This window comes from Sinocyclocheilus rhinocerous, unplaced genomic scaffold (assembly GCF_001515625.1).
Source record: "Sinocyclocheilus rhinocerous isolate Xijiao unplaced genomic scaffold, SAMN03320098_v1.1 scaffold666, whole genome shotgun sequence".
NCBI lineage: Eukaryota > Metazoa > Chordata > Actinopteri > Cypriniformes > Cyprinidae > Sinocyclocheilus > Sinocyclocheilus rhinocerous.
The window spans coordinates 1,073,896-1,078,617 of record NW_015661984.1 but is presented as its reverse complement, the minus strand read 5'-3'; the positions used below and the strand labels follow the sequence as shown (position 1 = coordinate 1,078,617).

The 4,722-nt window shown below is 37.7% G+C and overlaps 1 pseudogene; it reads left to right on the top strand.

Annotated features, from left to right (window-relative positions):
• LOC107726997 (cerebral cavernous malformations 2 protein-like) overlaps positions 1-4,488 on the top strand; it is a 20,297-nt pseudogene extending 15,809 nt beyond the window's left edge.
• Positions 4,489-4,722: the final 234 nt, after the last annotated feature.

Below are 4,722 nucleotides of genomic sequence, written 5' to 3'. Positions count from 1 at the left end.
ACGTTACGGTTGAACCACTGATGGCAGATGGACTATTCTGATGATGTCTTTCATACTTATCTGGACCTTGACAGTGTAATTTACTTGGCAATCAATGGGACAGTCACAAGCCTCCCGGTTTTCATCCAAAATAACTTAAATTGTGTTCCGAAGACGAACAAAGCTTTTACGGGTTTGGAACGGATGAATAATTGTGGGTTAGATTAAAGCCAATAATGTGGCTGGATGGATGAATGGATAGACAGCATTTCATGTGGATGGATGCTGGATGAGTTAATAAGCAATGATGGATGAATGGATGGACAATACAAACATTGTAGTTGTGGCATTTGGAGAAATGAATTATTGCTGCTGTATAGATTTAAGGTGATTGTGATGAATGAGAAAGTCCTAATTTAATCAGTGGGTGTCAGCCTCAGGAATATGAGTGCCTCACAATGAGCTGTAGCTGCGCTCCTGCAGTGACCGTGCTGACGAGATGAGTTGTGTCAGCTGTGATGTAAACAGCGCGCTCAGAGTAGACTCCCCTGTGATGTAATGCCCAGACTTATGTAAGAGCATGCTGTGTCAGTGATCTGTGTGTCTGTGTGTGCCTGCGGACATTAATATGGATGGGATTGTGTTGACCCACATTATCGTCTGGCTGCTTTTGTTGGTGTGCAATATGTTTGTCTGTGTAAGAGAGAAAAGCAGAAAGGTAGAAGCATTTAAAGTTGAATGTAGCTATAGACACTGACTGATTTTCTCTTCATTTGATTCTTATATTGATCACACACAGGACGCTGCAGAGGAGTACTGCACGCTCATCTGTCAAATGTTTTAGATCATCTATGGACATCAGACCATTTAATGTGTCGACAGGGCGGGATATCACTACACCATGCCTGACCGCTATTGGCTACAGAGGAGTGAGTGACATAACTATTGCTCTTTAGCAGCCAGTTAACAGTAACCCAAATGAAATTACGGTATTTAACTGTAAATTTAAGTTAAAACCGTAAAACTTAAAATGTTGCTACCGTACTTTTTACAGTAAAAGGGGGGGGCTAATTGAATTAAAAAGACAGCTAACTTTTGTCATGTATAATTATGGCAACATAAATAGAATAATTGAATTTTAAAGAGGGGAAATTCTTACTATACATATATATCTTATATTAAACATTTTTATTACATTTCAATGTTTTATTTTGAGGACATTTTGTTTACAATTTTGGCACTGTGATGGGTTACTACTACATAGAGTAAATATATGAATACACCCCAGTTAAGAATCACTGCTTCTAAACCAAGCCAAGGACCTCAAAATATGATACTTGTCATTCCTTAAATATAAAAACACATTTATATTGTGTAAGAAAAACAGAAAATTTTAAGTTTTCAGTCTTTCTAGCATCACTTTGTGGCAGATTAAGGATCCCTGAAACCCACTTAAAACGGTTCTAAACTGTTGATCTTCATATATTTTGCATGTACAATGCATGTCTAGACTGCACTCATCAATAGTGTGTTTTGCAGCATAGTTTCAATTGCCATTTAAAAAGCACAAATTTATAACATGTTGTCTTTCTCCCTCCCATCAATACTTGTCCAAGGTGACAGCTGCCTTACCGACATGACATATGGCTATGACACAGACTTCAGCTGCTGCAGTTCATAGTGAGTGTCTGTTTATGCATTATGAATCATGAAATCTGTCTTTATGAATTATCATTACATTCTTACCCTTTCTTCAGTTTGTACATTTTGATTTTGTAAATCATTGTCTCAGTTACCAACAGAACAAAACAGAAATAGATATAAGGACAGCACCAGTCGCACCCCCTAAGGACGGCCCTGGCTGCAGTCTAATATTTTTGCCATTTAGAGCTGGAGGGCACATATTTTTTTAAAAGCTATTTTAATATATGTGAGAAAACGGGGGTGTGGTATTAAAAATAGCTTTTAAGCTCTGTCACATCTGACTTCATGTGTTATCTCTCCTCACAGTGATGGTTCACAGGTAGCATTTGATCCGTATTATAGTGAGAACTGCAGTGAGAGCTCATCTCTTTCCTGCCATGAGTCACATCGAAGCCTGGCCTCCACACACAGCGACTCTGAGCCCTGTAATGCCAGTCTGCAGGAGTACATGATCATTGTAAGATGCTTACATGCATAAAATTATGTAATACAAGTGACACTTCACCTAATGAAAATTCTGTCATCATTTACTTACCCTCATGTTGTTGTATATACTGTATATACACACACACTGACACACAATGTATTTTGAAGTCTTTTGAAGCCATATGATGCTCTGTGTGAGGAACAGTCTAAAATTTCATTTGCACTTCATACATTTTTTTTTTTATTATTCGGTTTCATTGAATTAAAACAAGCAGACTCACAAATTCATATCTCTTGTTAAGGTGAAATTCTTTGGCTGGTGCCCCAGTATAAAATCTGACATGCACATATTGTACACACCTTTAGTGACATGTGACCAAACTCACCACGCCACTTTTAAAAATAAAAGATTCCAAAAGGGGGTTTTAGTAGCAGTGCCATAGGAGAACCATTTTGGGTTCCCCAAAGAACGGTTCTTAAAAGAACCGTTACTTTCTTAGTGTGAAGAAAACAGATTTAGATTGAATAATCTGAGAAATCTTTTCCCACTAAGCTTTTGTAGAAGCATTGTATGTTAAAGGGTTAGTTAACCCTAAAATGAAAATTCTGTCATTAATTAATTACTCACCCTCGTGTAGTTCCAAACCCGTAAGACCTTCGTTCATCTTCAGAACACAAATGAAGATATTTTTGATGAAATCCGAGAGCTTTCTGACCCTGCATAGACAGCAACGCAACTGACACATTCAAAACCCAGAAAGGTCGAGAATACATTTTGTGTGCTAAGAAAACAAAAATAATGATTTTATTCAACAATTTCTTCTCTTCCGTGTCAGTCGACGCATGTTCACGAAATTGTTGAATAAAGTCGTTATTTTTGTTTTCTTTGCACACAAAAAGTATTCTCGTAGCTTCATAAAATTATGGTTGAACCACTGATGTCACATGGACTACTTTAATGATGTCCTTACTCTCTTTCTGAGCCTTGAACGTGTCAGTTGTGTTGCTGTCTATGCAGGGTCAGAAAGCTCTCGGATTTCATCAAAAATATCTTAATTTGTGTTCCCGAAGATGAACGAAGGTCTTACTGGTTTGGAACGACATGACGGTGAGTAATTAATTACAGAATTTTCATTTTTGGGAGAACTATCCCTTTAAAGGTTCTTCGTGGAATCATAGATGCCAATAAAGAATCGTTATTGTATAAACTTTAGTGAATAAAGTATGTTTTACATTTTGCCTAATGATGTGGTTCCCAACTTTTGGAAACACAAAATTAATCATGGTTATTTTAAAGTAGCAGTACTCCCAGTTCCTGGTAATGAAAAGTTATGAAATCAAGCAGCCTTGAGGGGTTGAAATAACATGAGGATGAGTAAATGACAGCATAATTTTTATTTGTGCGTGAACGATCCACTGCAGTTATCCATAATATCATTGTCTCTTTATAGTTCTGTTGTATTATAGTTCTGTGTCCTGTTCTCATTGGTTAGTTGAGGAGTAAGCTGATGCCTCAGGAAATTCAGCAGTTTGCTCAGTTTCTAAGAGAATACAGACTTGGTGCTCCGATAGAGCAGTTCTGCACTGACCTGCTGCAGCTCTGGAGACTCACGCAAGTTCCTGCTGCTTGGTGAGAAACTCACAACACAGAATACAAAAGTCACGGTTGATTCTCTCTCTTTCTCCTTCTTTGCCTCTCTTGAGGAATTTGAGTGCCTGTTTAAATCCCCAAGGGGCGTGTTTGTACGACTGGGTTTATTTCATTATGAAGTCTGAAGTCATATTTCAAAAGTCGTGATTTATCGGATTTGGCATTGTATTCAGAGTTTGTGTCATTGCTGTCTATCATTAGCTCATTAGAGGGATTAGAGTAACATAAAGCCTAATGAATATTCATGAGCACCTGGCTTTCACTGGAGCAGTCATGGTGCAACAGCCTTTCCAACAACATCACACTTTCACAGTGTGACAGAATTACAAAACTTTCTACTAACACTAGCCGCTGTGGGAAAAGAAACATGATACAGCCTATAAATAACTCTATGACCACGATTCAAAACTATAAATAACTCTGTAACTGTGATCCCAGATTTGTCACAAATACATATTTAGATAGTGAGTCATTAAATATTCAAAATGGATTGTACATAAATTCCCACTGCGACACAAATTTGTCCAACCTGATTAGAAAGACCTTGTAGATGTTACTTCTGAAGTGAGTTGGTAAAGGATAAAGCAAATTGCAGAGATTGTGTGCAACAGAGACACAATTACATAACACTCACTGAGCCACTTATACCTCTGCTGGCCATAGACTCATCTAACCTGACTCGCAAGCAAAAGGCCGAGTCAGCTCGATACAGCTCTGGACGAGTGTGAGACTGTCTGCGCTTTCGCCATTCAGACCATTCAGTATTTTTAGCGTGAATTTATAGAGTAGAGTTACAGTGTTGAATAGAGACAATTAATCACAAACGTGAATGCTGCCACATTCTCACAGGAAAAAAGCAGTTTAAATGTCTTTACTGTCACTTTTGATTAATTTAATGCGTCCTTGCTGGATAAAAGTGTGATTTACTGAACTCAAAAGTTTGAATGGTAGTGTATTTTTTA